This window comes from Triticum dicoccoides, chromosome 7A (genome assembly GCF_002162155.2).
Source record: "Triticum dicoccoides isolate Atlit2015 ecotype Zavitan chromosome 7A, WEW_v2.0, whole genome shotgun sequence".
NCBI lineage: Eukaryota > Viridiplantae > Streptophyta > Magnoliopsida > Poales > Poaceae > Triticum > Triticum dicoccoides.
In genome coordinates this window covers 32953401-32965525 of record NC_041392.1, presented here as the reverse complement: position 1 = coordinate 32965525, position 12125 = coordinate 32953401, and the positions used below count along the sequence as shown (strand labels likewise).

Genomic DNA, 12125 nt, shown 5'->3' with positions numbered 1-12125 from the left:
ATAGGGGTCAATAGAATCTAGAAAGTTGCATTTTATTTGCTCTATTAAAAATGGATTCAATTTCAATGAAAATCGTTAACTGGGCTCCCATGATTGTGGTGGTGTATTATTCTGCAAAAAGTAGTTTTGTCGCCTTTTAATATTTTCATTCACATATGTGGTCATATATGTTGCCTCACATGATGCGAGTTATCAACCATGTAGACGTAGTTCTTATCTTTCTTTTCATCACACTTTTGGCCAATTAATTAGCTTTCGTTGCATCATACACACATCTGGATAATGAATAAAATGATGTACCTTTTGGATTACTTCTTCACCAACATATGTTCCACTCTACATTTGTCTTTTGGATTACTTCTTCACCAATTTATGTTCCACTCTACATTTATATCAGGAAAAACAGTTGTCTATAGGGACCTTGTATATAGTGGTTTTAGTAGGCATGGGTGTTTGCATTTTTCTATTTTCTACCAGTTGCAACGCACGGGCCCTTTTGCTAGGTATGTAGAAAGCTTTGGTATTAGTAACTGAAGTATTCACAGCGCAGGCATTGGAATACTGATGTATTAAATTACTATAGTTTCAAAAAAATATGTTGTATCTGTTTGGCTATGGCAAGTATCAATGTGAATTTTTTATTCTTGCAGTTGCTACACTGGTATTTTAGGTTATTTTTATTGCAGAAATAATATTCAATTTAGAGACACAGACATAGCAGAGGCGACCATGTTGTATCCAAGGTGGCATCCCCACATCATTCAAATTCCTTTTCTCTGTGATGCATAGATGAACTTAATTTGGCAGGTGTAGAGTGGTCGGCAGGGGATATTACTATTGTGGCATGGGTTAACTTCATATATACAAGTGCAGTGTTACCTTTAGAAATTTCATGGAAGTATTTGCTGGTGTTTTCTCGCTCCTGATTGTAGTCAATCCTTACGAAGGATGGTGTATGGACTGGCAGCCGTCACGTTCACCTCAACAAGTTTATTTTTTGAAGTTTTAATCATTGCCTTGCGTAGGTGCGGTTCAATGATAACTCGCCTAAGGATTGACCACGTTTGAATGCGCAGATGACGTGGATCTGTGGGGTCTTTAGCCATGTTTATCAGACTAGCAGCGTGTGATTTTTTCTCCCGTTGCAACGCACGGGCTCTTTTGCTAGTCTATCCCTAATAATAATAAAGTACGGATTGACTCCGTGAGTTCACCGTCACAATACGCTTTCGCCCAGTCATAATACGTTTTTACGATTCGTATAGACAAAATCATAATATAATCGAGGTGGTACTAATTAGCTCTAGCTAGATTGGTTGGTTGATTCGTGTCAACAGGCGCTCTCTTCCGAAAGTCCACCGATTACGTGGCCTCGACCTCATTGCTATCAGCAGCGGCGGCAAGCATGCAACGGCAAGAGGAGTCCCGCGAGGACATTGTGATCGTGGGAGCCGGGCTCGCCGCTGTGCTCGGGCTGCACATGAAAGGGGTGAGGAGCGTGGTGCTGGAGTCGTCCCCGGCGCTCCGGGCCTTAGGGTTCGGCTTCGCCACCTGGCCCAACGCCTTCCGCGCGCTCGATGCCCTCGGCATCGGCGACTAGATCAGGAAGCTCCACCTGCACATCCAAGGGCTGCGCGTCATGTCGGCGTCCACGGGTGAGATAGCGAAGGAAGTGGACTTTAGGGACGAGTTCCGCTGCGTCAGGCGGGATGTGCTGATGTAGGTCCTGGCGGCGGAGTTGCCGACGGGCACCATCCGCTACTCCTCCAGGATCGTGTCCATCGACGACGGCGCCAAGATGCTCCACCTCGCCTGGCAAGCATGCAACGGCAAGAGGAGTCCAGCGAGGACATCGTGATCGTGGGAGCCGGGCTCGCCCCCGCGCTCGGGCTGCACATGAAAGGGGTGAGGAGCGTGGTGCTGGAGTCGTCCCCGGCGCTCCGGGCCTCGGGGTTCGCCTTCGCCACCTGGCCCAACGCCTTCTATGCGCTCGATGCCCTCGGCATCGGCGACCAGATCAGAAAGCTCCACCTGCACATCCAAGGGTTGCGCGTCATGTCGGCGTCCACGGGTGAGATAGCGAAGGAAGTGGACTTCAGGGACGAGTTCCGCTGCGTCAGGCGTGATGTGCTGCTGTAGGTCCTGGCGGCGGAGTTGCCGACGGACACCATCCGCTACTCCTCCAGGATCGTGTCCATCGACGACGGCGCCAAGATGCTCCACCTCACCGACGGCTTGACTCTCCGGGCAAAGATGCTGGTCGGCTGCGACGGGATCAACTCCGTCTCCGTGGTGGCCAGATGGCTGGGGCTCACCAAGCCGTCGCACCCCGGGCGCTCCGCCACGCGGGGCCTCGCGCGTTACCCCCGACGGCCATGGTTTCCCGGCCAAGTTCTTGCTGGCCGGCGTGGCCTGGGTACTTGGGCGGCAGAACGGCTCGTGGTGGCACGGCGGCACGATGGTGCATGCGACGCGGCCTTGGCCCATCGCAGTGGTGCCAAGAACGCGATGCTCGCGGCCAGGTAGGCCAAGGCGCGTGGGCTGTTGGGGAACGCGGTTGCCGTTGGTGCATGGTGGTGACGGTCAGGAGCAGTGCAGCAGCGACTCCTGCAGACAGACGTGTGATGCTCGCGACTGCGCACGGGAGGCGGAGGCATGCGAGTGAGAGCCGGCGACGCACATCAGATGGCAATGGCATTGAGGCTCGGCACCGGCACACCAGCGGCAACCAGCAACGCAGCGAGCGGTTGCATCGAGCCGTGATGCGAAAACCAGCATTCCAGCAGTTGCCTGACAGCCCGAGCATGCACTGCTGCGGAGCCAAAGCACGGCGGCGAGTGCAACCTGTTCGGGAACGGCTGCACGCTGGCTAACACTCGAGGCAGCTCCCAAACAGTAATATTTCTACATATATTACACACGCATTCTATTTGTTTCTCTTCACAATTTTTTAATTTCATCGTACATATAGCAATGTATGTATATGCACAGTGCCAATGCATATGATAACAATGCAAATCCCTCCCATTGCATGTTGTACTTTTTATATGGATTACATAGTTCTGCAAGTGCACATATATATGCCAACAAAGCTAGCTTATACTGGATTTTATTACTATTGTGCTCAAGCTACAGTATGAAGCTTTAATTAGCACTTAATTACTCTTCTTGCTATGCTTGCAGAGGTAGAGGGATCATGCCTCATATGCAGAGTTACGCCTCATATGCAGAGTTACGTATACTTAAGAATCAGGTGCAATTTCATCGTATTTTTATTTACTTTCTACGGCTTCTTCTCCGAGTGCATATTTAGTGTATATATGTAGAACAATGACATCTATGCTGATATGTGTATGCAACTCTCCTTATTTTGTTAGTTTCTACAAGGGTCTGTCACAATTTTGTTTTATTTGTCTGGGGTGATTTATTTCCCACTGCTTGTAATTTGTGGTAGAGAAATTGAGAGGGAGGCCCCACTAGAAGAGTTTGCAGTTTGTGTGTTGATGTTGCTTGCGGTGGTGAATGGAAAGCCGGTCGTGTAGCCGTCTGTTGCGTAGTTATGTGCCGATATTGCTCGCGGTGGTGAATCGGAAGGCCGGCCGTGTAGCCGCCTGTTGCGTACCATGGTGGCAGTGGTCAGCCCTGTGAGGAGGAAAGAGAAGATTGGCATGTAGATCAGTGGGTAGCAAGAGTTTCGCGCTGATCACGTGCCCCTCAAGCACAGGCACGCGAAGATAGACGACAATAAGATTGATCATACGGTTGCGGCTAAAAGTGTAAGTGGTCAGGGGGGATGGGGGATTGAGGAGAGATGGCATGGAACTCACCAAAGTAAATGGGAGGGAACCGATGAGTGGGGAGGGATGCATCGGTGATGGAAGATGGGTCTGGTTGCTGAATTGCTAGCTAGGAGAGCAAATCGGCCAATTGTGGTTCATGAAAATTTGTGTTCGCTCCGTAGAAAAGCACGAGCATAAAATATGTATACCCGTTGCAACGCACGGGCTCTTTCCCTAGTTAATTAATTAATTAATCTATCCCTAATAATAAAGCACGTATTGACTCCGTGGGTTCACCGTCACAATACGTTTTCTTCTTATGTCATAATACGCTTTTACAATTTGTATGGACAAAATCGTATTAATTAATTTTAATAATAAAGCACGGATTGACTCAGTGGATTCACCGTCACAATATGCTTCTTCCCGTGAATTTACGCTTTCAGTTTAAATTTAAAAAGTATACGCGAGATGGTACTAATAAAATTTGATGCATCCCACGCTAGCCTCGCTAAAAAAAACTGTCACGAAACCTGGCCAGCCCATGAAGGATACGAATCGGCCAGCTAAAAAAACATGGGCCGGCCCATGAAGGATATGATAGGCCAGTCAAGTGCTTTAATTAGCACTTAATTACTCTTCTTGCTATGCTTGCAGAGGTAGAGGGATCATGCCTCATATGCAGAGTTACGCCTCATATGCAGAGTTACGTATACTTAAGAATCAGGTGCAATTTCATCGTATTTTTATTTACTTTCTATGGCTTCTTCTCCGAGTGCATATTTAGTATATATATGTAGAACAATGACATCTATGCTGATATGTGTATGCAACTCTCCTTATTTTGTTAGTTTCTACAAGGGTCTGTCACAATTTTGTTTTATTTGTATGGGGTGATTTATTTCCCACTGCTTGTAATTTGTGGTAGAGAAATTGAGAGGGAGGCCCCACTGGGAGAGTTTGCAGTTTGTGTGTTGATGTTGCTTGCGGTGGTGAATGGAAAGCCGGTCGTGTAGCCGTCTGTTGCGTAGTTATGTGCCGATATTGCTCGCGGTGGTGAATCGAAAGGCCGGCCGTATAGCCGCCTGTTGCGTACCATGGTGGCAGTGGTCAGCCCTGTGAGGAGGAAAGAGAAGATTGGCATGTAGATCAGTGGGTAGCAAGAGTTCCGCGCTGATCACGTGCCCCTCAAGCACAGGCACGCGAAGATAGACGACAATAAGATTGATCATACGGTTACGGCTAAAAGTGTAAGTGGTCAGGGGGGATGGGGGATTGAGGAGAGATGGCATGGAACTCACCAAAGTAAATGGGAGGGAACCGATGAGTGGGGAGGGATGCATCGGTGATGGAAGATGGGTCTGGTTGCTGAATTGCTAGCTAGGAGAGCAAATCGTCCAGTTGTGGTTCATGAAAATTTGTGTTCGCTCCGTAGAAATGCACGAGCATAAAATATGTATACCCGTTGCAACGCACGGGCTCTTTCCCTAGTTAATTAATTAATTAATTAATTAATCTATTCCTAATAATAAAGCACGTATTGACTCCGTGGGTTCACCGTCACAATACGTTTTCTTCTTATGTCATAATACGCTTTTACAATTTGTATGGACAAAATTATATTAATTATTTTTATTAATCTTTACCTACTAATAAAGCGGCTATCGCTTCTGGTCGTCCGTCATTAAAATTACCCTCTAAGTTGATAAAAATTACCCATCAATGCCACCCATAAGTGGGAAAATAATTCAACTTTTCGGACCAAAAATCACCGTCTCCTTCGTTGTCATATAGCGGCGCGACGAGAATAATTCATGAAACGATAAGCGGCAGAGTGGTTGGCTGATCGCTCCTGTAGCGCCGAGACCTGGGTTCGAATCCCAGCTTTCACAGTATTTATCTTTCCTTTCTCACGCATGTCCCTATCCATTTCATGGGCCGGCCCATGTGCAGGGCTAACTCTCCTGTTTTTTTTATTTTTTATTTTTATCTTTTCTTTTCTCATTTTGTTTTTTTTCTTATTTGTTATTTAAATTATTTCGGGATTTTAATAATCTAAAAGTTGCAAGTTTTCAAAAAAAATGTTTGAGAAATCATAAAAAAATATGTGAATTCAAACCAAATTTTGCAGATTTAAATGTTTTTCTATTTTTTATTTTTATCTTTTCTTTTCTCATTTTGTTTTTTTCTTATTTGTTATTTAAATTCTTTCGGGATTTTAATAATCTAAAATTTGCAAGTTTTCAAAAAAAATGTTTGATAAATCATAAAAAAATATGTGAATTCAAAACAAAATTTTGCAGATTCAGATGTTTAGAAAACCATAAAAATTTTGCAGATTCAAAAAATGTTGATGTTTTTGCAAAACTGTTCACAAAATTATAAAAAATCACACTTTTTTGAAAAAATGGTTGGGAAATAAAATCATGTTCATGATTTTGAAAAAATGATCATGTATTCAAAACATATTCGGGAATCTGAAAAAAATGTCCATTCACAAAAATAAAAATAAAAATTTGTTCCCCAATTTCTTTTAAAAAGTTCGTCGATAGAACAAATGTTTGTTGAGTCAAAAAATGTTAATGAATTCGAAACTGGTTCATACATTTAAAAAAATGTAAACAAAACTAATGTTCATGATTTCTTATTTCTTATTTAAATTAATTCGGGATTTTAATATTCTAAAAGTTGCAACTTTTCAAAAAAATGTTTGCGAAATCATAAAAATATACGTGAATTCAAAAATGTTAGAAAATCATAAAAGTTTTGCAGATTCAAAAAATGTTGGTGTTTTTGCAAAACTGTTCATAAAATTATAAAAAATCACAATTTTTGGAAAAAATGGTCCTGAAATAAAATCATATTCATGATTTTGAAAAAATGATCGTGTAATCAAAACATATTCGGGAATCTGAAAAAAATATCCATTCACAAAAATAAAAATAAAAATGTGTTCCCCAATTTTTTTAAAAAGGTTCGTCGATTGGAAAAATGTTTGTTGAGTCGAAAAATGTTAATGAATTTGAAACCGGTTCATACATTTAAAAAAATGTAAACAAAACTAATGTTCATGATTTTTTTGAGAAAATCAAAAATTTCAAAACAAAATTGTCGATTCGAAAAGTGTTCACTGATTCAAAATTATTTTATGTCCAGGATTTGATTAGTTTTTCGAAAGTCTTTATATATTTTGGCGTTGGGAGTAGTTCGTGGTCAATGAGATTTGTTTTTAAAGTTTTAGACGTTCCCTTGCGCAACATAATGATAAGTGTGGCATGCACTGAAAATTTCATAGCCTTGTGATTTACTCCCTCCGTTCGAAATTACTTGTCTCGGAAATGGATGTATCTAGAACTAAAATACGTCTAGATACATCCATTTTCGCGACAAGTAATTCCGAACGGAGGGAGTACAACGGAATGCATTGTGATCACGTGGACATCGCGACCATCATCAGCTAGGGTGAGAAAAATAAAATAAATGGCAACATGGTGAGCCACTATGTTAAAATAGAGTATGCTCATACATCAGGATATTGAGTCATATTTATTTGGTGAGCCATAATTTTTTGTCTCCCGTTGCAACGCACGGGCATATTTGCTAGTTAATAATAAAGCACGGATTGACTCCGTGGGTTCACCGTCACAATATGCTTTTTTCTGTAAATTTACGCTTTCAGTTTAAATTTAAAAAGTATACGCGAGGTGGTACTAATAAAATTTGATGCATCCCACGCTAGCCTCGCTAAAAAAACTGTCACGAAACCTGGGCCAGCCCATGAAGGATACGAATCGGCCAGCTAAAAAAACATGGGCCGGCCTATGAAGGATATGATAGGCCAGTTAAAAAGAGGAACAAAGCCAAAGATCCTCACGGGGATCGAACACAAGACTTCACGCAAGAAACCACCCTGAATGTACCAGCTGAGCTAGCGTAGGTTATCCGTCACAATTAGCCGAATTTTCTTATGTTAATCAGCTTCGCCCGTCTAGCAGAATTTCTAGGTTGATCTGTCTTGGGCGTCAGTCCATCCATCCTTTGCGACGTGGCCCAAGAATACGGTAAAAGTATTTACTCGATCGAACTCCTAATCCTAACCTCACAAACTGTTCACAAGATAATCCCATATCATTTTCCTTTATAAAATTCCACCAGTTTTAAATATGTTAGTGAGCTCAAAACAATAAGCAGCCTCGAATCAAGGATTCTTTCAAAGAAGGAATTAATGGGAGAAAGATCCAACATATTGGCCTAAATCGGTGTCTATAAAGAGAGAAGTCGGGAGGGAAAGGAAGGAGGGAGGACAAAGAAAATGGAGAAGCACACAAGGAGATGGAGACCACGAGGTGCATGATAATAGAAGGAGGGATTGCGGAATTATTTAAGAAGGAAACAGCGTTAAACGGGAATTGAGGGCTGCCATGCATGATTTAAGAAGGAATCAGCATTAAAGGCAATTGAGTGCTGCCATGCAAGATGCATAATTAAAGGGTGGGGATCAATATACTTGAATGGGCTGGTTATTCTCTCGACCAACAATTATGTGTAGCGTTACACGGTGGGATGTCCTCTAGCAAAAAGAAACTGCGACCATTTTTTTATCAAGCATTCTGACTTGAGAAGAAATCCAAAAATATGACAACTTATTTCATGGAGGAGCCGATGGCTTTATGACATCAGAAATTATCACCATCCCAAGTGGTAGGTGTAGGGTGTAGCTCATGGAGAGTGTCCCTCGTGGCCAACTCGACGGGATTAGTTTTCAAAGTATAAACACTCCCTTGCGCTGGCGTGTCTCAATTGCAGGTGTGTCATGTAGAGGCTGAGATCACCAAGTTTGGACTGGTCACGTTCGAACGCATTGCCTTCAGATGGACACCGTGGCATCTATTGATGAGGATGGGAAGGAGTATAATTTCAACTAGAGGGCATAGACCTTTGGAAGGTCATGAGTTGTGTTTACTGAGCTAGGCGCAAAGGATTTTTTTTTCTTCCGTTGCAACACAGACATTTTTAATTAATGCACTTGACTGCTTTTATTAATTGAGAAACATTTTTTAAACCCATCCATATATTAATTAATAAACCCATCCATATATTAATTAATAAACTCATGATCCCTCACTACCTTGCCAACCCTTGAAAATCCTCTGCCACCATGAAGCTAGTATCCGCATATTGACTGGGAAACAAGAGTTTAGTTTTTTTTTAGGGGTAGGAACATGACTGTTATGTTAAAGCTGTAACATTTTTTAGGAAGTTATTATTTTTGAGAATTTTTTTAGGAAGTTATAAAGCTGTAACATTTTTTTAGGAAGTTAAAGCTGTAACCTGATCGTAATATGCAATTTCGGCCTCGTTATTACGTAAAATAATGCTAGTAGAAAGCCCATTAGCCCCTGCGCCCGGTTCAAAAGTGGAAAGCCCCGTAGCCGCTATTGCAATGAGTCAGTAGAGAAGTCACGTCTTTTTTTTTGAAACGTAAGCGCTTATATACATATGCATACACTTATTCATTTGAATGCACACACGCACATCCTATCCCTATGAGCACCTCCTAAAAACTGAGCCGGCATCTCATCTTAAAATTTATGAAGTCATCGTAGGCACCTCGTCGTCGATGGAAACGCCTCCTTCCAATTAATGCGCATTGCCGGAAATCCTGAAATAAATTCAACAATAAATGCGAGCACCATGACTTAACCCTGATGGGCTCGGATACCACAGTTCCTCAAACCATCCAACCACTAGGGATAAGTCGCGTTCGCGAGAAAGTGGCACCCGCACCTGGGGGCGGCAGTTCATCCAGGGGTTATTTACCCGCGCCTCGCCGCTTGCCGGAAAACCGTCTTTCAATCCGTCCGTGTGGGCGGAGGAAGGAGATCACGGAGGGTGGAGGACAAGGTCAGTTCCTCTAATCCCTCCCTTTTGTCCCTTGTAAATCTGCCCTTGCGGATCGATCTTGCGGGGCGCCGCGGCGGCCATGGAGCCGGATCTGGACATGGCGGCCACGAGAAAGAAGCTATAGGACGAGGTGCTCGGTAGGACTGGACGTCCGAGCGAGCTTTTCGGCTCGGCCCGAAGCTCGCTCCAGCTCGGCCCGTTACAGCTCGGCCCGATACAATGAACGAGCGAGCCCAGTTGGAAAAAGTGGCCCAATTCCCGACCGAGCCGAGCCGAGTTTCGCCCGGTCCAACTCGGTGACTCGCTCGAGGCCCAGCCCAATTCGTCCATCTCCATCGCACGCAACGCATTAGGGAACGAGAGAAGCAGAGAGAGCGCCGCCTCCCCCTTTATCTGCTCTGTGCTGCCTCGCCCCTTTCTCTGCTCTGCGCCGCAAAGCTGGATCGACGGCGACGAGCGACGCCGCGTCTCCTAACCGCACCGGCAGCAACGGGCTCGACGGCGACGGGCGACGCCACGTTTCCTCACCACGCCGGACGCAGACGGACGTGCCTCCCCTGGTTTCTCGCCAAACGTGACGAGCAGGAGCAGGTACCTCCTTCCTTTCCAATCCCTAGCTGCAACTCTCTGAACTACTATTACGCATGGGATGGATCAATTGATGGATGGATCGATGGATGTACTCATGTAGTTCTTCTGTCCCACTCCCTAGCCGTAGGTGTCTAAACTAGCATGCATCTGATGGATGGATGGATGGATCGATCAATCGATGGATGTAGTCATGTAGATGTAGGGCTAGATGGATGGATCATGGATGGATGTATTGTAGCCTGTAGGTCTAGATCTAGAAGAACCGGATGGATGGATCATGGATGGATGGAGTTATAGGGCAGAATGGATCAAAATTTTCATTGATTTCATGTGTAATTAGTTTTCTGTTGTTGATGATCTACTTGCTGTAGCATAGCAGCTTGAAAAAAAAAACTACTTGCTGGGAAATTACATTGATTCCATGTGTAATTAGTTTACTTCTGTCGATGATTGACCGTGTGTTGTTTACTGATGTGTGCAGAGGCCTATCGTCGCAACAATAGACAAGGAAAAGGGGAAGGCGAATGGGAAGGAGAAGGAGAAAGAGAGGACCTTGGACTCCATTATGAAGAGTAAGTTGCCGGTCTCGGGGACCTCCGCCTCGACGTCCCCCTGACCCCACCGGCGCTGGCGTGCGTGCCGGAATCGCCGCTGCCTCTGGCTCCGCAAACGACTATGAGAGGGAGGCTACATCTTCCCAGGTATGTGCGTGCAAAATATATGTTTGTGCAAGATCATGTATGTGCTGTTTTTGCTTTTTGAAAGTAAAATTTATGTGTGCCCAAGCTCATATGTGCTGTTTTTGGTATCCAAATGTAAAATATATGTTTGTGCAAGCTCATGTGTGTGCTTTTTTTGGTGTCCAAATCTCAAATATATGTTTGTGCAAGCTCATGTGTGTGCTGTTTTTGCTATCCAAAAGTCAAATATATGTGTGTCCAAGCTCATGTGTGTGTTGTTGTTGTGTGCTAGGCAATGGAGCGTGATAAGCAAGTGAAGGAGGATCATGAAGATGTGGAAGAGGACGAGGAAGAGCAAGATACTTTGTTTGAGGTGCCGTCTGGGGTTGGTGACAAATCAGATTTAGATGAATTTGCGGATAGTGAAAATTTCTTTGTTTCACCGTCAATATTTGATGTTTTTGCTGTGTAAAGTTCAAACGATGTGCTGTCCAAAATTCAATAGAAATGCTGCACAATTCCTTCTCTCATATCTGTTCCATTGTTACAATTTTTGTAAAAGAATTCAAAGAAGAAAACTTATTTTTCATTACTATGACCATTTCTTAAAACAATATACTGTTGGATGTTTCATTTTAAGCAGTATAAACTGTTTTTCTTTCAAAATATGGGTTTAATTGCTGCAAAACAATCAAGATTGTGGACTATATACAAAGGTTCTGTTTTCTGTAAGTAAAAATGAAGACTGGTGGCAGCTGGCTTTCGAGCCGGCTCGGTCTGAGCCGAGCCATACCCAAAACGAGCTGAGCCGCTTGAAGTAGGCTCGTTGGCTGAGCGAGCCGAGCCGAGCCGAGCCGCTCCAGAGCAAGCCAAAGCCAGGCTCGGATCAAGCTCGGCTCGGCTCGGCTCGGCTCGTGTCCAGCCCTAGTGCTCGGCACCTGGCTGTGGGACAAGGAGCTGGACTCCATCGCGCAGGAACAGCAAGAGCGAGACGATGAAGGCGATTACGAGTACTATGAACCCGAGGAACCACATGTATTAGACCAAGAAGAAGAGGAGCTCCACTTTGGTGGTTCTTGGGGATACGGGTATACCTTCTACTACGAGGACGAGAACCCTTATTACGTCGCCGACATGGAAGAGATGTGGGAGAATCAGATGCGGTTTCCGC

General features: G+C 44.2%; 3 pseudogenes; all 3 read left to right on the top strand.

Moving 5' to 3' along the window:
• Window positions 1–1405: 1405 nt before the first annotated feature.
• On the top strand, window positions 1406–1813 carry LOC119332975 (annotated as a pseudogene).
• An 8-nt stretch (window positions 1814–1821) lies between these two features.
• LOC119332974 lies at window positions 1822–2665 on the top strand (annotated as a pseudogene).
• Window positions 2666–9703: 7038 nt separating this feature from the next.
• The window catches only part of LOC119332973, a 5437-nt pseudogene continuing 3015 nt past the window's right edge, over window positions 9704–12125 (top strand).